This window comes from Orbicella faveolata, unplaced genomic scaffold (genome assembly GCF_042242905.1).
Source record: "Orbicella faveolata isolate gen_17 unplaced genomic scaffold, um_ofav_v1 contig_26, whole genome shotgun sequence".
Taxonomy (NCBI): Eukaryota; Metazoa; Cnidaria; class Anthozoa; order Scleractinia; family Merulinidae; genus Orbicella; species Orbicella faveolata.
Genome location: NW_028301554.1, coordinates 16,027,501 through 16,048,156, shown reverse-complemented (window position 1 = coordinate 16,048,156; position 20,656 = coordinate 16,027,501). Strand labels below are relative to the sequence as shown.

Genomic DNA, 20,656 nt, shown 5'->3' with positions numbered 1-20,656 from the left:
CCCTTTTGAAAAGACAGAAATAAAAGTCTTGGTCATAACTTTTATAGATTTGCATTACTGTTGATCACCCTTCAAACAACTGTGCGTTGAAGTAGTAATAAATGATATTTTGGTCTTTAGATCGATAATGGTGCAGATGTAAATATCCGGTCCTTGAATGAGAAGGAAGATGGATTAGCTACACCCCTGATTCTAGCTGCAAGGTGCGAGAAAATATTTTATGGCTGTGCTGATTATTAGTCTGTGCCGGTCAGATTTATTTGGAGTATGACGCTCCATCCTCACTACACTGGAGAATTTTGAGAACGCAGCTTTATTTCTACGGTTAGGCCCACTGTCCACGCTAATCTGTCACGAAAACGGAGCTTTTCAAAAACGCTCTTCAAACTGGAGGAATTTGAAAACGCTGGCTTTGCGTTTTAGTGTGGACGGAAAACATTTTTAAAAACGGAGCTTTTCGAAAACGATGACGTGACGATAATTATGTGTTTTCCTTGTCGGAGTTTCCTCACACACAAATCCAAAATGACCAGCGATTGTTGCGTTTTCAAATAGAGAGTGAAAACACCGATTTCAAATTTCTCCAGCGTAGTGTGGACGGGCCCTCAGTGCTTAGGCAGTTTTTCTGGCTTTTAGTTAATTGCAAGCAAAAAGGTTTGATAAAAACACTTTTGATGGGGGTCTAATGTATTTAGTAATCCTGTTCTGAGTTCGAGATTGATGATGTTCACAGATTGTTTTGCACTTGGTGGAAAGCTGATAAAGTGTGATTGGGAAAAAACCCTACACAGAATACACTTCACATGGACATTTCTTATAAGCAAGTTTAGTTTCAATTTTGTCGTAATTTTGAATCAAATGCAGAGGCACGATTTCTGTAAAGCTATGATGACATTTTTGTTTTGTTTTGAAGGCCAGCCAATGTATGTCTCACTACCCTGCAAGACTTGTTACATGCTAAGGCAGATCCTAATATTGCTGATAACGTCGGACGCACCGCGCTATCATGGGCAGTCACCAACAAGATTGGTATGGTACCCTTTGCTGCTTATTATACAATTGGTCATTTTGGTCAACGGAGGCCAAACTTTAACTCTCCACAAAACAAGAAACTTGATTGCATTTTTCATTTCAATGTCCCACTCTTCAGTTTAGCATTTTACCGTGATTTTTCAAATATCAGGAGTCTTTAAAGGACCCTAGTCAACCTCAAATTTTTTGCAAGTAATTTAATCATTTTGGCTTTCGTTTAGGTGCACTTCAAGCAACACTGTAATTGCCTTAGTGGAAAGTTTTAGTACCTTGTCTGTAGTGTCAAGTTAACATTGGATTGTGCCTTCTTATTTTCTGTGCCAGACACCAACTCTACCCCTCTGAAGCTCTGCACAGCATTACTTGACGGGGGTGCTGATGTGAACAGTGCAGATAAGAAGCAACGGACTCCTCTTCATTATTCCATAAATTATACAACAGGAGGCTTTGAGACAATCACCGAGGTGGAGGATTTGTTGATCAAATATGGAGCAAACACAGTTGCACTGGATTTGCACAGCAGGATCCCTCTTCACTACGCATTTGTGAAAATGAACAGTGGGTGAGCTGGCTGGTTAATAGTCTCCTGTTGTACCTAGGTGTCGAGCATCAAGCTTTTGAAACCACATTAAGTTGTATTTGCTGTACTTTTTCCCACAGACACACCGATTACACTATGTCTGATCTGTTTTCTGTTTATTGAGGTTGAGAAGATATATCAAACACTCAAGACAGTGTTTGACAGGTTCATTACCAAACGCCTCCAAGTTCGTCAAAAGTGTTCCGATACGTGTCGTATTTCAACTTTCTTCTCGGTCTTTGGAAATGTGGTCAAACACGGCCTTTCATGTTTGATATGCTGTATTACTTGAAATGCTTGCAAGCCACGTGAGCTTATCCCGGTTTCTGTAGCAGGAAGTGACCAGGAGTATTCTACTCCCCCTGGATAGGATGCTAGTCCATCGCAGGGTTAACCCCTTGAATTGTCGAGGCATTGTTTTGTCAGAAGTAAATAAGCATGCAAATTTTCATAGAAACACTTAAATGCCTTAACACACAATAAACTGTATTTGCTGTTTATTTTCCCACAGGCACACCGATTACAGCATGTCTGATCCGATATCTGTTGTCAGCCTGCTGTGTGAGGCAATAACGGAGCAGGGTAAAGATTCCAAGACACAGGTCAACCATCAGGACAACTTTGGACAGACACCTCTCCACAGGGCAGCTCTCAGGGGTGCCACAATTTGTTCTCTCAATCTTCTTCAGGTACAGAAATATCTAATAACCCTTGATGATAGTTTTGTTCTCATCCATCAGCTAGGAGAGTTACCTGAAATCTGAGCGCAATAATTTTGTTGGAGTTAACGTCATTCGCCTTTACGTTAAGTAATATGAGCAAAGAATTGAAACACCAAAATGTTTCCCAATGGGTTTTAAGGAAAATTCAGGAATTTGGTTATTAATGCGTGGATATTTTTTAAGTAAGCAAGTTTGAAATCATCGACAATCCTTTATGGCCCTCATCCCCAAGCTATTAAGGGTTAATTAAGAAGAGAGTTGTTGTCTTTGGGGAGGAGAGGACTGACTTATCTCCAGCAAGTCATTTTGAGGGGGGCGGGGGAGGGTCCTGACAGAGGCGAATTTGTAGTTTCTATTAATTAACGAATTACATAACAGAAGGCTAAATTGTCTTCCGTGGTATTATTAATGATATCTATTGATGCAGAAAAATTCAATTCCTGTCATTCTTTCCACAGAAAGGGGGATCACTTGAGATTAAAGACAATGACGGGAACACTCCACTGTCATTGGCTCTTCGTGAGCGTCATGATGGGTACTGTTATTGCTATTTTAGTAATCTAGGCATGTATGATTTCGAGCTTCGTCCTCAGAGTTGTGTTCTTGTTGTTGCTGTTTTAGAACAGAAGCTAATGTTGGATACCGTTAAGAGTACATTCAATGTTTTTCTAAAGAAGAGGAGATTCGTTGTTCTGATACAGCGTTTTGCATTGGCCAAAGTGGTGTTACATGAAAAAGCTATTTCAAGAACACACCAAAACAGATATAGCATCCTTGAAACTTGGCTTAAATTGCTTCTCTCTATACGTTTTGCTTCTGTGTGGCCCATTGAAAGCCATTTTGATCTAGATTAGTACACCAAAACCAAAAACATCATTAATTTTAGCAATTCTTAAGAAAACCGCAGTCGATCGATGACACTAAAAGTTGCCCTCTCGCACTCATTCGTTACTTTTGTTGTAAAGCTGTTCTGTTTTCCGTACGTTAGTTGTGCCATGATGTTTATGCAGAGTAATGCACCACCATCTTGTCCAGTTATAAGACCCCTTACACCAGAGGACTGGAAAACATATGAAAAACAGTGAGTCATTCAACAATCATAAACATTAATGGAGCTAAGTAACGGTTTGCGCATCTGAATGTTTCAAGTTCGTCGTTTGTAATCCGTGTTAATGTTCTCCATCCTTAACCATCCATGTTCCTTTATGGTTTATTATTATCTCTATGGTGATTTTCTATCTTAGTAAACTTCTATTTTCAGGTTTCCTTAAATTTCAAGGTAATTTTATACGTGACCAAAAGAACTCAAGAAACTGTGATTGAGCTCCTTTAAAGGTCACTTGGAAAGTTTGATTCCTAGTGTTAGTCTGATGGCAAGGTGTGATTGTTATTTCGCAATACTCTCACTTCTCCATCCATCAGACGTTCACACCAGGTGAACTACCGATAGCTGTTCCTAATTTAAAACCAGTCACTATGCTGCTTTTTTTATTGAACGTTTTGGCTTTCTTTCATATACTGGAGATGGTCCTTGGCTTTACTAAGGTTCGATCGTTTTTGTGCAGGTTAAAGTTGTAGAAGAGTTGCTAAATACTGTTTAATTAGCTGACTATCTGATAACGAAACTGTGATGATCTTATTCTTAGTATTTATAAATATATAAGCTTTTTCAGCGTCCAGTCCCAAGTGTTTTCACCGTGTAAGGTTTCTCAAAAATTAGGTATGTACACTTGCAGGTGCATCTGGCTTAGTCTAGTTCATGATGTCTTTCTACAGGAAAAAGAAATATCGGTGGGTGTGGAAGAATGTTGTCGACTTGAAGGAGCCCAAGCCAGATATCAGAACAGCCTTCCGCGTGGTGATTGATAACAACTGGCAGGGAATCGCTTATTTAATGTTGGAGGTAGCCGGACTGGACTTTCTTGAAGCTATACAGGTGAAGTAAACGTACCGTTTTACATGTGGATTACCTATTTTCCCAAAGAGCCATTACAATAATACTGTAATGTTGTTAATAACAATGTTGTATTTCAAGGGTTTCTCAGTAAATTTCATCAGCGATTAGCATCTAGCTTCTCTGAATTACATGTGGCTAAATATCATTTAGGCAAGGTTAAACTCGAGCTAATGCAACTAGCTAGTGTGCCCATCCAGCTAATATCATTTAGGCAAGTTAAATATGAGCTTATGCAGCCAGCGGTTTCCGCGTTTGGGAGTACGTGACCTGTGGGGCGGCCTTCAGGGGTTTTGCAGGGGTTTATGGTTCATTGCATAATAGTGTTGTAGTGTATTCTGCTGATTGTTGCGGATCAGTTGCACTGCTTTGCTCGCGAATCATTGCGGATTCTTGCACCCTCTCCTCCCTCCCGTTTTGTTCTTGGTCAGGGTAAGTATTCTTCAGGTAAGTAGATTCCACTGAATTTCTTTCAGTGTGACGGTGCCGGTTAGCGGACGCTCATTGGGTGGTTCCTGCTTTCCAGGGTTGCCATGGATACCTCCTAGCGGCTTATGGCTTTGGCACCCCGCTAACCTTTAAGGCACCAGTTCCCAAGCTCATCTATTTGCGATGAGTTTAATGTAATTTCTGAAGGATTCTTATAATAATTAGGACCTTATTTCCATTTCTTATGCAGTATCATTTTGTAAAACATGTAAGTCATTAAACAAACATTTTCTACGCTCGATTTTCTTTTGTGAAAGATGCACGAAAAGCTAAATTTGATGCCTGAATAGCTCAGTTGAATAAGAAGGATTGTGATTTCAGGCAACACTCGAATCGAACAAGCTTGATCTTGCATGGACACTGCTAAGGAAACAAAGAAAAGATGCATCGGTTCAGAAACTTGATAAGAAAGGACGTAACTTGCTTCATTTGTTAGCCATTCACTCTGCAAAACTGTGGACCCAAGTGGTTGAAAAGGTAAGCGCTATATTGAACTTGACTTCAGCCAGGTTACTCTAAGGGTAGTCTTGTTATAATATAAGCCATTGTGCAACCACATTTGGACATTTGGACAGTCAATATGATTGCTGGAGACGTCAAAACAGTTGGGAATAAGCTTTTTTTTTTAAAAAAAAAAAAATGTAAATATGTAATTTCTTTACCCACGGAGCACCAAGGAGTTCACAAGAACTCGTTCAGAAATGCCCGTGCATTCGGGATCGAATTGGAATTTGGAAATGTTGGTTTTTGAGGAGTGGGGAAAACCGGAGTACCCGGAGAAAAACCTCTTGGAGCAGAGTAGAGAACCAGCAACAAACTCAACCCACATATAACGCCGGGTCCGGAAATTGAACCCGGGACACATCGGTGGGAGGCGAGCGCTCTCACCACTGCACCATTCCTGCTCCCCCAATTATCTTTCTGTCAGTCATTAAAGTTTGTATATGTTTATAGCATTGAGTTACATGTGTATTAGTAAACATACTTCAAAACACAAATTTAAGGTAAAATGTTTTTACTCAATCTAGAATAATTCTGCTGCAATGTTCTGCCTCTCAAAGCAAATTTCATTTTGTTAGGAAGCCTTACGAAATTATTGATACATCATCGGAAAAACTAATTTTCATTCATACCTTTAGATAGCCAATCACCTGGTTCAGAGGGGAGTTCCTGCTGGTGCTGTTGACTCACAGGGTGCCACGCCCTTGCATTATGCTGCCTGTAATCATAATTTGGCCTTCTGCAGGTTTTTGTGGGGTATGACCGTTTAGTACATATTACTTTTGTAAGAAATTGTTGTTTGTATGTGCGCTATTGAGAATTTTATTAAAGAACATCTTATTCAACACGTTTGGTGAAAACGGTCGGTGTCCCTCTGACACACAAGGTTTTGAGATACTAGTTATTTCTATTTTCCAGACTCCAAGTTACGTTAGTAAGGCTGTAAGACGTATATAATTCATCTACAAAACATTTGTTGATATGATCCAAGGTATATTTGATCTGTGATAGATTTGGGTTGCTGGCATAAGAGGGAGAGGAAATAATGCCATGTGCACGACTTTTGAAGTGATGTCAAAGATCTGTTCATTTCTGTGCATCAAAAGATTCTTTGTTCAAATTCTGTTGCGCAGCCAATGTCTTTCCCTTTTGAAATTGCTACGTATTTTAACGTACCAGGTCTCTCTATAGCCTGACCATGGAAATTACATTGTCTTTGCTGCTTTGTTTTCTTTCAGAACAATCCCCATCATCCTTGGATATTGCTGACAACGACGGAGTCACTCCGTTTGCCGCAGTGTTTTCCAAGACGGAAAGTGGAATAATAACCCTTGTGGAGTAAGTTTTGTTCAAAATATGAAGAGGTCAATAAAAAATCGTTGCGCTCTTTTGGATCCATCGTAAGTGTGGAACAGGTGGTCAATCTTTTTCATGATTTTTGAAAATTGAAAAAATAACTTCAACAGTAAACGTCTGATCTTGAAGAACAATACTTTGAACAGGACAGTAGTCCATTTTGGAAGATGTGGGAGAGATACATGTGGTTTACAATAGCTCGGTACACACTTGAAATCAAGATTCAATTTCCAGGTTAAGACAAGAATTTCGTCCAAGTTATATTTTTATGGAGAGTTTTACCCATAAAAGTAGAAGAAACTGTGGATTTAAAGTAATTCAACGCTATGCAGTGCAATCTTTGTCCCATATGTTTGTGTAATGCGCATGCGTAGTAGGTTGACTCGGCAAGGTGAATTTCTTACAGCGTTTTTTATGGGTATATGTATATTTTTTGAAGTGCTTACATTAAGTAACAATTTTTTTCCTGCAATCACAAGGTTTTTCGTAAGCCCGGCAAACTGCCACGTAAAGAAACTGGACGTTTGTTACAGTGTTCGAGACAGTAAAGGAGATAGCGGGAGCCATGACACCACCACTCCGTTGATCGAGGCCGCGTTGTCAAACAGTGAGAAAGTAGTTACGGACCTGCTGAAACATGGAGCATCAGTCAATTTCCCAAAGGTAATTGACAATACAGCAACAGGTCCATGCCATAATCCAATTCTTATTCCACAGCGATGGAGTCGAAATTAAGTAAGATAGCGTCATGTCGACTTATGTTCATGTACCATTGTCAGACCTAATATTGAGAGTTAGGTTTGTCGATGAGTGTAAGAGCTTGCAAGTGAAAGTTCAGTGAATAATTCAAGCATCGGCCGTGTTTACCAGTCCTAGTCTGGGAATGAAACCCTTGCATGTCACCGACTGTGTGAAAGCTGCTGAGTTGTACTTTCATGTAGTGCTGTTTGTTATGTTGTACAAGTTGTTTCTAACGTTTTTAAGTCTGTGAGTGAAACCCTAGTGTGACCATGTAAATGAAGGGTATTGAGAAGTGTTTTCATTTGGGATAGTTTATTAAACATGAAGCACAGTGATGAATGTGGATAAAACTTCTGTGAATAAAACACTTATGTGGGACCATCCAAGTGAAAACTATTCGGGATTACTTAAATAGGGTGTTTCATGTTGAATGCTCTGAAAAATGAAATTTTGGGCCTTTATATTCAATTTTTCACTGGTCTGTTCCAGGCTCTCGGTCAGTGGGGATGATCGAAAAAGCGGGTGGGCGACGAGCGGGATAGAGATGACTAACGTCATATATTTAATCTAGAAGCCGTGATGTGAATGGTATAATGCAAAGAAACAGCATCACTTGAATTGTATGCTCAGACAATTGAACGAGTGAATTAATCTATCTGTCCCCACAAGCTTTTAATTTAAAGTTTTTATGTTTACTCAGCACAACGGCCGCACTCCGCTTATGGAAGTTGTCCGTAGCAACATGCTAGACATGGTCAAAGTACTGATTTATGCCACTGATGACAGAGCTGTCTGGGAGACTAAGGATACTACAGATGTCGATCTGTCAGTACAGGACAATGACGGAAAATCCATGATTCACCACTGTGTGCAAAACAGAAAGGTAAGAACAAAGAGTAACCAGGTAACTGGATATACAACCGTTGCTACGATACCATACTGCAAAGTGAACTTTTTGTATAACGCGAAACTATCCGATTGTTGATTGTATTCTTGGCTTGCACGTGACATCATGGTCTTCATGTTAGTGGACAAAAGCAAAGGATTTCTAGTTCTTTTCTCTTGTTTGGTTTTTCCATTAAAATCTTTAGGGACTGGTTACGAGCCAAAACGTGTATCTTCCTACTTGTATGTTTGGCCATCACGGAAATCAATAGATCAGTCATTACAGGTTAGTTCTCCAAATAATAAGTGTAGTCTTTTTTTCATAGTATGGATCTGCCGAAAATGTCGAGATGCTAAAATTTCTGGCCAGCTTTGAAGCGCCACTGTCTCTCAAAGACTTAGAAGGACACACGCCACTTTACTATGCTAAACAGCAGGGATCTGGCATTATGAAAATTGCGCTGGAAGAACTTCTAGAGAAAGCTGAGGCTAGCAAGGTGAGTAGAAAAGAATGAACTTCGTGGTAGTTTATCAGCTATCTTCAAATGCCGATAATGACTCCTGTTCTCCTCCCCCTCCTGAAAACAAGTCTACCAAATCTTAGTGCAAAAAGGTATCTTGTCTTCTCTCGGTCGTTTACTTCTCTACTATAGACCTTGTATTTCACCTTACAATGTATACCGTTCCCGCTTGGTTAAAGGGCTTCTGGTTCTCTTGATGGCAGAGTTGAGTTGACTTGTACCGTGCGGTCTTCTAATATTGACGTAATATTAACATTAGTCCAATCACACTTGAATTAATTCCTTCCAATAATGGGCCCTTCCAAATGTAAGTTCACCAAGAGACTCTTTCCAGCTTTATATTCCAAGACGATCTGTTTTGTAAGGCCAAGGGGTGGGGATCTCACTGAAACTTCATTGTAGTCGCATTAATACAGTATTTGTGTAAATTGTATCGATCATCTAAGTGCCACAGACGCACTTTTCTCTTTTCAAGTCCTACCAGGCAAGTGATCCATTACATCTGTAGTCGTAAATCTTTGGCTGAACTTGCCACAATTCGACCTCAGGAGTCTCAGGATAAAATAGGCAAGCGAGCGAAGCGAGCTGTGAGGTTTTAGGCCGCAAAGCGGCCGAGCTCGGGATGAAGTCGCGAGAGGGTCATAATTAAACAAGACGAAGGACTTTTCTGAAAGTCTAATCGTTGCTTTGTCGCTCCTGTTCATCTCCTAAATTCTTCTATAACAGGACACAGAGGAGCCAATGGAATATGACTCGGGATTTAGTTTTCTTACTTCCAGTGATGGCTTGTGGGAAGGCGTCACGCCAGATCCTAAAGCTGATGCAGAGAAAATACTTCAAGATGCGAAGGCACAGGATAAACCAGCCGACGAGGATGACACTAAAGTCAAAGTTGATTCAGCCTTCCGTATGGAAGGTGGAGGGTATGTGTCAGAGATTGTACAGAATGTACACGAGATGTTGATTCAAGCCTGTTTCCTTTAGCTTGACGTTGTAGGTAATCTAGAACGCTTAACTTTTTCTTTAGGTATGTGTATACCCGTATCGGGCCTACAATATTGTAGGCGTATCATGTGTAGACCCCGAAAGCGACGGGGACCGAGAAGATGCGATTTAGAAACGAGAAAAATAAGCTACAATTAGTGTAAAGCCATGTCGGGTGGCATTATTTTACTCTTCACCGCACAGTTCCTAAATTCAGTGATGTGAAACTATTTGATATTCACCCTACATTGTCCATTAAAAGTACCTTTGACCTCGTTTTGTCATTTGTATAAATATAGAGGTGAATATGCGATGTCTTTAATAAGGTCAGGGTTGAAGAAACCCGTCTATGGAGCCTCAAAAAAGACTAAATAATTCTATGCCACTAAGAGCTTTCTAAACGAAACTAAAATTAAATCAGAGACGTGAAAAATTTAAAGGTGATGGCCAAGGCAACTTTTTTTTGGAGTTTGTTTCATAAATATATATTTTTTTATTTTACAGGGAAGTATTTGTCGACCCTGAGACTGATGTGCCATATGATATCCTCATGTCCAAAGTTGACGTCAAATATGGAATGTTCGGATTAAATAACTTCTATAAGATGCAGGTTAGGTCTTTGTAATGAAATACGTTTGCTATTGGTGGTTGATAATTTTAGCGTACGCGTCTCATTCTCTAGCTACATTTTAAGTTGTTACCAAAACTTTGCTTGCTTTCTTCCAGGGAGTGAAACATTGTCTAATCTCTCATAATGTAACATAATGTCTTTGCGCTGGGCAGTGCCTGTTAGTTCGTATACCCGCCTGTTGATTAGCTCTTTGCCTACAAGTAGTTGATTCCTGAAGAAATTTAAACTGTGCATGGAAGAACTAAAGAGAGAAACATATTCTCTGAAATGTTGCAACTTCCATTTTAGCAAGGAAAGGGTAAAAAAAAGTGTATCTTCAACTTGATCGGACATCTAGCGTTTGTGATGCTAGCGAAAGCACTCAATCAGTGACTAGGAAAAGTGCTAGGTGTGAAGTACAGTCATTGCACTGATGAAATAATTAAAGACAAAGAGATCTTTCCAGACACGTTTTCTGGGGCGGATCTAGGGGGCATAAAAGACTGAGACGTTATAACATGCTGACTAGGCATTAGAATAACGGAAATCCCATTTCTGTGGACCTTCGCATCGCGAAGTCCCTTCTCTAAAATCCTGTACTGTATCCGCTCCAGGTTTTAACTTTAAGGGGTGTTAAGAAAACTGTATGAAATGTTCGAATGAATTTATGTGACAGTAGTTTGAGACAGAAAAAAACTCTATAATTTTCAGATTATCCACCACAAAGCCAAGGACCTGTGGGTGTTATTCAATCGCTGGGGTCGTGTTGGAGACAGTGGGCAGCACCAGAGGACACCTTTCAATGATCCCAACAAGGCTACAACCGAATTCAAGAAGATTTTCAAAAGCAAGACTGGCAATGAGTGGGACAACAAGGACAAGTAAGATAAATAGCTGATAGTCTAGAATACAGATTATCCATGTCATCCATCTGTGTCCCTCGTTCCAAAATGTCAAGTTCGCTTGTTTTAGGGGCCGTTGCATTTTATTTTTTGTTCCATATAACCCATGATTTGTTTGCAAGGCGTATTGTAGCCACGACTTTGCAACTAGTTTATTCCTTTTTTAATTTTACAGTTTTGACAAAAAGCCCAAGAAATATGCCCTTGTGCTGCCAGAAAGGAACCCTGAAAACAAGCGGAAGCGAATGAGTGAGGTTCTGAAGCCGTTCGAACTCACCAAGTGTCCTGCGTCACGTCTTGGTGAAGAACTGCAGTCGTTCATGAAGGCAATTGTGAGTGATTTACAAACTGAAATGAGACTGATCTTAGATGCACCACAAATTTCCTTCCGAAAGTTTCAAATACTGTTATCTCTTGCAAATCCTCAATTTCACGATATGTATTAAATGAATTTGATTTTGTCCGCAATCCTTTTTCCCTTCTCACATCGTCATAAAGCTACTCTTTTCTTTGTTTAGCTAAGCTTACTGGTTGATATCATTTTGATGTTACATATCCCCAAGCCAGTATTAAATTCTTATTATGGATCACGAGCGTGACTGGGTTTTAGATGTCAATATGCCTATAAAAGTACCGTGCCAAACTGCAATCTACCGTCTCCTTTTGATGCAATCTTTCCTAATCTTATGGTTTGCACAGAAACCTTCATGTTCTACCAAGTTCTGAAAGGTTTTCAAACCAGTATCACAAAGCTTCGTTGTCATCACATGTTGTTTAGAAGTTTGATTTGTGCTAATTTTCTGATAACGGATTTTTTTTATGCAGTTAAAGTGTACTTGTAGTGGACATACAAACGTTACTGTGATGACAAAAGAAAACACGTTGTCGTAGAATGTAATCACTTCAAAACGGATGTGGCAGCGAAGCTTCAAGAAAAACAGAATCGAATCAACAGCGTTAACTGACATTAGCTGAAGCACCTCTTGTTTTTTTTCTTTTAGACCGATGTTGGAATGTTAAGTTCTGCAATGGATTTGGGCCACTTGAGAATTGACCATGACTACTTGCCATTTGGAAGACTGTCCAGTGAAACCATCGAGATGGCCCGTCAAGTTCTGACAGAAATCAAGTGAGTGTTGAAATTTGAGCATAGTTTGCAGTGCGCGGATCAAATTTGACGGTTGTTGTTGTAAAATACCATTGCAGACATTATATTTAAGGTGCTGTGAGATTCACTCTAATTTCAAAGAGGATGCTCAATTGCTGACGGCATAGTACTACGATTATCAGTTGAGTACGGCACGACAGAAGTTTGGTGACGAAGTTTCGGACTTAAGATTACCTTGTTGTCACGAGCAACGTACCTCGTTTCCATTGGTAACAATATCAGCAGCCGTGCGTCTCCTGTCGCGTCACCTACAATTTCGCCCGCTTTGCTGCCAATGACGTCAAAAGCCGACAAGTTGCCACTGGAAACGGAGCCAGTTGCTCGTGACAACAACACGATTTTCTCATTAAAACCTGGTGACCAAACTTTCGTCGCGCCTTACTCAACTGATAATCTTAGTAAGGCAGTGTTCCAAAATGTAAAATGCAATTTAGGCATCATTTACGGTCACGCTCGACGGACTTAACGAAAGAGGAAATACTTGTAGTCTACATAAGTGACCAGTTGAAGCTGGTCAAAAGAACTAAAAGAAAACTGAATTCATGTGGTCTGGAATAAGAGACTGTTATCATCAAATGATTCCTTAACAACAGCCATTTGATAAGAATAGTATAGCTTCTCTTTCATAAAGGCTTTATTGACATTCTTTTGTGTTCTTTCAAGATAAATAATGGTCTGATTTGTTTCATAACAGAGCAATTGTGGATACTATCGACAGAAACAATTTGGAAGGAACCGAGGAAAAATTTGAGAAGGTACACATGGTGTCAGTGTGAGTTCTCCACCAAGTACGACCCCAGAGTTTAACTGCAAGATCGGTCAATGGTTTAGGGCTAGGCACAAAGTAGGGGAATATAAATTGTATCGAAGTATTTTCAACCTGAATCGTCGATGCACTTTGCTAACTATTAATTTGAAGTTGGTCAAGGTAAATTAACCGCCGTGGTGAGTTTACAAACAAAGTTTTTGAGCGTTAGCTCTTCGTTGGATCAAAAGGGAGAGTTATGGGTTGTGTGGTCGTTAATGGAGTATAGAAGGAAATTGCATTATTGGAGAAAGCATGGTAAGGGAAACACTTCAAGATAGAGTGGAATCCCGATTTCTCGAACCCTCAATTTTTCGAACTTCCCGATAACTCGAACCCAAATTTGTTTCCCCTCCGCAGTCAAACGTTGTAATTTACCCCCGATTTCTCGAACTCTCCGAGTTGTCGAAGCAGTTTTCGTCTCCGTTGGAGGTTCGAAAAATCGGAATTCCACTGTGCATTAATTTCTGTTCTTCAACTCACCATCCCCCTAATTTCCAACAACGAAAGGCAAACGTTGGGAACATGAGCTTTCAAATCGAAATCGTTATCGCTATCAACCCAATAACCGTGTCTCTTTTGCCTATGTAGATTGCCGAGCTTAGCAACACATATTACATGCTGATGCCTATAGCGCGATACACTTATGAACGGATTCCACCTTTGAATGAAGCTCATAATATTGAGCAGCACTTAACAGCGCTCTACAATCTGACAGAACTGGCGGAGGCTAGCAAGATCTTGTTAGGAGCTCAGTATCGCTGCAAAGGTGTGTTGCGATTTTTGTACTCGTTACCTCCCGGTTTACCTTCTTTCTTCATTGTTTAAGTTATCGCTGATCTCCCAGTTTCTAAATCAGGTCCTTAAAGGTCTTGAACTTGAAAACCAAAATCCAAATTTGTCAAAACGTGAATTTGGAGCCTGAAAATCCATATGTTATCTCTCAAATAGTCAAATATCTCCAAAAAGAAATGGTAACTGTATCATGTCAGTATAAAATTATGCTCTTTTGTTTAGTCCTTTACAGCTTATTTCTATCACTCTCTGTGCAAGAGCCTCAGAATTCTAATTTGTCTTTGCGCTATCATTGCATTGTCAAGCGGACAAGGGATGAGAATGGGGAAAAATCGACAACAAACACCTTACTCGATTTGCGCTTAGAAATTTTAAGGGTTGCGTAGTATTTTCAGAGGCCCATAGGGAGGCTCAGGGGAAAAATTCAAGCAACGAGTAAAATACTGTCCGTGCCTATTAATTCTCTATTCATTGAGTAAGGGACTTTTTGTTCGACTGCGTTAGTTTTCTGGTATTCTAGGATCCTTTTTGTGTCATTTTTTGACCAAAATTCGGTCCTTCTTAATCGTGCGGTGTATAATCTCATTCCGCTTGTGAGCACACCAATTTGAATTCACCGTGATCTAATCCAGTCGAGTACAAGCCTTCTACGCACACGTTGTAATGGATCGTCACCCACTCCTTCCAACATGGGGGAGGAGCGATTGCGTGACAAGCCCAAAGAACGTCTGCGTAGGAGACTATTAGAGAAGTCAACGGGCGTCATAGTTAATATTGTATGGCTGGACCAGGAAATTCTCAGTATCCTTTCCAGTCGTTCAGATCGTTACACAACGCTCCATCAAAAATAACCACAATAAAGGAGAGTGACAAAATTCTCATAACATACTGTTAACTAAATGCGTATTTTACAGTAGGAAGAAGTCGTATTTTGATCTTGAGTCTCTATGATCCTTTCGTCTCTTTAGAGATAAACCAGTTAGATTATGTCTACAAATCACTTGGATGTCGCTTGGAGTTACTGAACCCAGACTCGGATGAATGTCAACTTGTACTGGAGTACGTACACAACTCACGTAAGTAGTTTGTTCAATCACTTGTTAGCAAGTTGATCATGAAAGGAAGTTTCCTTGGTGTGTTGGTTTTTCTAGCGTTTGATTTTTCAATCGCTTCACTGTTGAAATGTATACGATATGAGTTGGAGAAAATGGTGTATTAAGCTGGTATAAGTTGAGTGTGTTGTAAAACGGTGAAATGGGTACAAAGCTAGCCCGAGACCATGTAGTAAGTACTGCTTATGCTCTAGTTACGTAGAGTGTTTCTTCTTAGTGGGCTATGCTTTATCATCTGGAGGTTAGTAGCAAAGTGATGAGTGTTACGTTTTGTTTCTTGGCTACGTATACCTGGGTACGTTATTGACCACTTTTGCTTTGTCCCCAAGGCGTAAGATACTAGTCATTGCGGCTCACGCGAGAAACTTTGCTTAATTATGGCGTTGGTTGTTTCAAGTCGTTGGTTGTCGCTCATTTGCTGAAGCCATAAAAGAAATGACGATGACCAACGGACCTATCAATCCTTTCCACTCCGCCTTTTGACTACTGCTTACTCAATTGAAATTTTTCTTTAGGTGGACATCAACGCTTTGAAATTAGTGCTGTTTTCAGGGTCTCTCGTTCAGGTGAAGCCGAGCGGTTGGCTAATTGTGGAGTGCCTGGTAACCACCACCTGCTGTGGCATGGCACTAAAAGTGCGAACATGATGGGGATCCTCCAGCAGGGCCTCAGGATTGCTCCTCCAGAGGCCTCCCGCTCAGGATGGTCCTTAGGAAAGGTCGGTGATAGTGTAATTTCCGTCAATTTCCTGATGTTAGCTTTAATACATACACATACATACACACACATTGTTTCTTGCACCGCGTGACAACCAAACAGAAGAATTCCAGTCAGACCTCACACGCTTGACACAAGTGCGCGTCGAAAGGCATCTGTTTCTGCGGGTTATGCAAAATCCTTTCAACAAACAAAAGTTTGTCCTTTGTAAACATCGTATCCACGGGGAGTAATCACTAGTCATTTCCTGTTGTAGAATTCAGACTGGAACAAATTATTCTTTCTACATGTAAACGCACACACACAACTGACCCGTAGGCAGAAAATTGCAATAGCAACACGCACGCATTGGAGACCTATGAGGGCATCTACGGAATCCATATAGTCAAACTAAATCTGGTGTTGCGTTGTTTCTTTCTTTGTTGCATGTACTACAGGGTGTCTATACCTCTGACAGTCTGGAAAAAAGTATGGGCTATATGGATTATCATGGCACAGGATTTGCGCTACTTTGTGAGGTGAGCTTTGAGGAATGTTGCTAAGTCAAGACCAAGTGTTTCACTTTGTTACCTTCTAAAATTACATGTAATATATAAACGCAAAAACAACTAAAGTAGATGTGAAATGAAGTCTGTATCTTCTGAGCTAATTGTCTTTTGCATCACTAAGATCAGTTACAAGCAAATAACAGCATTAAACGTTGAATTCATCGCATTGATCGATACAAAACATGGTGGGTTACTTCATATGACCCCTGCGTGCACTGGACACACTCATCGACGAAAGAACCGATATTATTCGGACTATTTAACTTCTCACAACGCAGTGCAACAAAGTGAGTTGAATACCTCGCGCCATGCCATTTCCCATACTTCAGTTTTTTCATTTACACACAAAGAGACCATTTAACAGTTTTCTTTTCAGTGTCCTGGCCTTTGAATGACGGCGAGGCTGGAGGTGACCTTGTTTTGACTCAGACCTCACTGCTTTTGTTGTGTGAATCAAATTGTACTTATGCTTACTAGTTTTCATTTACATGAAAAAAGCAGAGAGGTCTGTATCAAAGCAGGGCCACCTCCAGCCTCGCCGCTAATCAACAGCCAGGTAACTGAGCACACAACTGTAAAATGGCCTATTGTCCAAATGCTAACCCTATCCTCGTTTCTATAGGTTGCCCTTGGGAATGTCAAGGAAGTTGTCGATCGCGAGTACCAAGAGAGTGCTCCCGAGGGATTTAACAGCGTGTTGGCCGTCAGCAGAGAAGTCTCGGATCCGATTGAAAATGTCACTACTCCATACGGGGCTGTGGTCCCTGCTGGAGTACGTATCAACCAGCCCGGCTTAGCTGAAAAGTTCAATAACCGCTTTTTTTATAACAATTACAGCGAGTACGTTGTGTACAAGGAATCTCAAGTCCTCTTACGTTACGTAGTGCAGTTGAAGAGGACTTTGAGATAAGATACTCACCAAGTGATTTGATTACTGATTTTAGAACCATGCAGTAAGGCTTTTATATGTTGCACAAGAAACCCATAAGGTATTTGTCTGATGGTACATATCAAATTCGAGAGGAGATGTCATAAAAAAGCAGTTTTAAACTAATTTATTAGTAGTAAACACAGAAGCGTGATATTGTGGGGAATTTTTAAGTTGCCCTGTCAACTGCCCTGTCACGAATTCCCTTAGACACTGAAGAACTCACAATTGCACCTTTTAATCAAATACATTCTCGCTGTGATTGTAGCTGATTACATGTTCGATTTTCAATTGACTCACACGCGCCGGAAAAGCGATGATCACATGACTTGAAATCCGACCCAAAGTTATTTTAAGCCTGTTCTCGAACGTTCTAGAATGTTCTACACAATAAACATCTGATATCCTAAGTAAGATGTAACACTCGTTGTCCTCAATCACAACAAAACATGTCCTAATAAATCAACATAAGGATCAATAAGTCTTCGAATCAACAGTCCATCATCAAAATAAAAGAAAACGAATGAACTCGCAAGCTCATAAAGCTAGAGTGAGCGTGTAAGTCCCTAAAATGTCACGCAATGTCACAAGTTTTCTACAATACGAAATTTCGTTAGTATTTATAAATCCGTGATGAGAAAGATGCATGCGTCAGTCATCACGTTTTGGACAGCAGCTTAAGAAATAAGCTTGATTACCCCCCGCTGGTCATGAAAAGAACTTGCACTCCTCCCTCGGGGTAGAACGAAGCCAAGACTAACACTGTTTGTTTGTGTGTTTATTTTTCGTCTTTTGAGGTTCTAAGTTATTCCTCTAGCAGCGTGATAAACTAGTTTTATGTCGGTACGTAATGCGTCTTAACTGTCCAGCAATAGGGGCATATAATTCATGGTAGGCCACCCATATAGTTGCCCTGCGGTTAGCATTTTATTTACTGCTGTTTGCTTGCGGTTGGCATTTATTTACTGCTGTTTGAAAAGAGAAAACGAAATGAATTCTGGTAGTTGTAATGAAATGACCCTATCGTGCAAATATGCTGTTGTCTGAGACCGCGAGAAGACATGTTGCTTAGTAACCTGATGTATGATCATGACGTCACAGGCTGACGTCATAGCTTCCAGCGTGATCTTTCAATGCTCTTGCAAATTTCTGATTGGTTAGTTAGATGCGGAAACTCGTCTGATATTTTAAGAGGATTTACTTTAATTAAAAGAACGACTCTTGTACATGTCCCTCAAACTACGCGGAATGTGAATGAGTTAGAATAGCCCTTTTCACGGTTACCTTTGCTCATTTGCATTACAATCAAACCTAGCATGTATGTGAGGCAATTTCGGGCCATTTTGTAGTTTTAGCCCGAAATTGCCTCGCATCCACGTTGGATTACATTGTAATGCAAATGAGAAAAATTAACCGTGAAAAGGGCTATTACGCTAGGTAGGAGGAACATCTGATCAATTTGTGTGAATCAAGGTTAGTTTTTTTATAGTTTAGTTATTTACTCATAAAAGTTTCTAGCCTTTTAACATTTTTAAAGTCATAAAGTATTGCCCTGTCATTGAATTCGTTTTTCTCCCAAATAGAATTATATAATTCACATATACACAAACAATAACTAAATGTTGTTTTAGTTTTTGTCCTTTACAAATAAACCGAGTTGTAAACCACGAGTCACAGAAGAGGATTTTCTTCCATCATAACTTATTAAATTTGATAATACAGATAACGAAGTTTTAGCTATCTCATTGAATCTTGGCTATCAGCCAGTGTACCTGAGTTTGTCCTCAAATGGACCGTAAGTGCGCCAAGTGTCTCTGAGTTTAATTATTTTTAGGCCGTAGGCCAAAGGTCTGCTAAAAAGTGGCTGAAAAATGGATTTGGTGAGCCTTCTACCACAGAAATACAAGAAATAATGGGCACTGTCATCCCCGGAACTGCAAATAGGGAGCTTTAAGTCGCGGTTCTGTAAAGTCCCTTACTTTGTTTATCACTGTCAAAACTATCACGAAACTGAATCTGGGACACGGCGATAAGTTTGCAATAAATGTTTCACGTTCTCCAGACATGAGGAAAGCATTTGACTCTCTGCCCACCACTCCTGATCAAAACATTAGAATCCTACCATTTTCCAGATAATGCACTAAACCTGGTTCGGTCGTATTTTTCCCAGCGGAAAAACAGGGTTAGGTTAGTGTCAGTGACAAGCCAGTGGAGAGATGTTGTAAGAGACTGTCCCCAGGGGTTTACATTTGGCCCTCTGTTATGGAATTTATTTCAGAACGATCTTACTCAGGCTACTGTAGAAGCTGACATATCAATGTATGCGGACGATCATCAGATATTTTCATCAGATCACTCGATCGGTAGGGTGGAGGAGAAGTTAATACATGATGGAAGCAAAATAACAAAATGGTATGAAGAGAACTTATTGCAAGTGAACATTAAGAAATATCAGTCGATGGTACTTGGTGAAAGGAATGGCACAGTTGAAATGAACATGCAAATAGGTGGAGTTTAAATAGAACAATCCCACTCCATCAAACTGTTAGGCGTGAATATTGATTCCGATCTGAATTTTAGTAATCACATCAGAGAGGTGTGTATAAAGTCTAGTCAGCAAATTGGAGTACTCACGCGACTAAGGAACCTTATACCTACCCCTGCCAAATTACAACTATTCAAGGCCGCTATTTTACCTCATTTAACTTATTGCAGTACCGTTTGGCATTTTTGCAGAGCTTCAGATTGGCGTAAATTAGAGAGGCTACAGGAGAGAGCTCTACGTACAGTGTTTAACAGTAGATCGGACTCATACGAGAATCTGCTTCTGCAGGCCAACCTACCGACTCTTTATAACAGAAGGTTACAAGATATAGCAATTCTAATGTTTAAAGCTAAGAACAACCTACTACCGAAGTATTTACAAGACCTCTTCAACCTAAACGGGGAAAGACAAAAACGATACAACTTAAGGAATTCCGATTTTACCCTACCACGCTTTAACACTATTAAGTACGGGAAACATTCTCTGAAATATCTTGGGCCTTTTTTGTGGTCAAAGTTAACAAAGGAGGAACGTGCATGGATAGTGTGAGTACTTTTAAACGTCGGATAAGGAAAAGAGACTTAACGCACTTAATTGAAGACGGGGCTGCAAGAACTGTTGTTTATGCAATAGTTAATTTAGAAAGTGATCATAATTATGTAATCAGTGTATGTTTTTAAGTGCGTTTGTAACTAGAGTTCCATTTAGAATAAGTGTATGTTTTAAACATGTTTTAAACTAGAGTTTTATTTAGAATGAGG

At 40.0% G+C, this 20,656-nt stretch overlaps 1 long non-coding RNA gene and 1 pseudogene across 2 annotated transcripts in view; one reads left to right on the top strand and one right to left on the bottom strand.

Annotated features, from left to right (window-relative positions):
• LOC149108308 (poly [ADP-ribose] polymerase tankyrase-like) overlaps window positions 1–19,080 on the top strand; it is a 32,423-nt pseudogene extending 13,343 nt beyond the window's left edge. The window contains exons 16-39 of the transcript XR_016209196.1: window positions 121–203; window positions 914–1,029; window positions 1,357–1,594; window positions 2,124–2,301; window positions 2,793–2,869; window positions 3,323–3,415; window positions 4,111–4,270; window positions 5,099–5,254; window positions 5,917–6,034; window positions 6,517–6,616; window positions 7,114–7,297; window positions 8,076–8,258; window positions 8,587–8,757; window positions 9,508–9,704; window positions 10,270–10,375; window positions 11,087–11,256; window positions 11,453–11,609; window positions 12,279–12,406; window positions 13,140–13,200; window positions 13,842–14,019; window positions 15,014–15,121; window positions 15,673–15,875; window positions 16,312–16,392; window positions 17,045–19,080. The product of XR_016209196.1 is annotated as a poly [ADP-ribose] polymerase tankyrase-like (transcript). The remainder of the gene's footprint in view (window positions 1–120; window positions 204–913; window positions 1,030–1,356; window positions 1,595–2,123; window positions 2,302–2,792; window positions 2,870–3,322; window positions 3,416–4,110; window positions 4,271–5,098; window positions 5,255–5,916; window positions 6,035–6,516; window positions 6,617–7,113; window positions 7,298–8,075; window positions 8,259–8,586; window positions 8,758–9,507; window positions 9,705–10,269; window positions 10,376–11,086; window positions 11,257–11,452; window positions 11,610–12,278; window positions 12,407–13,139; window positions 13,201–13,841; window positions 14,020–15,013; window positions 15,122–15,672; window positions 15,876–16,311; window positions 16,393–17,044) is intronic.
• LOC110064411 (uncharacterized) overlaps window positions 1–20,656 on the bottom strand; it is a 237,601-nt gene that overhangs the window by 53,946 nt on the left and 162,999 nt on the right. The window lies entirely within an intron of this gene.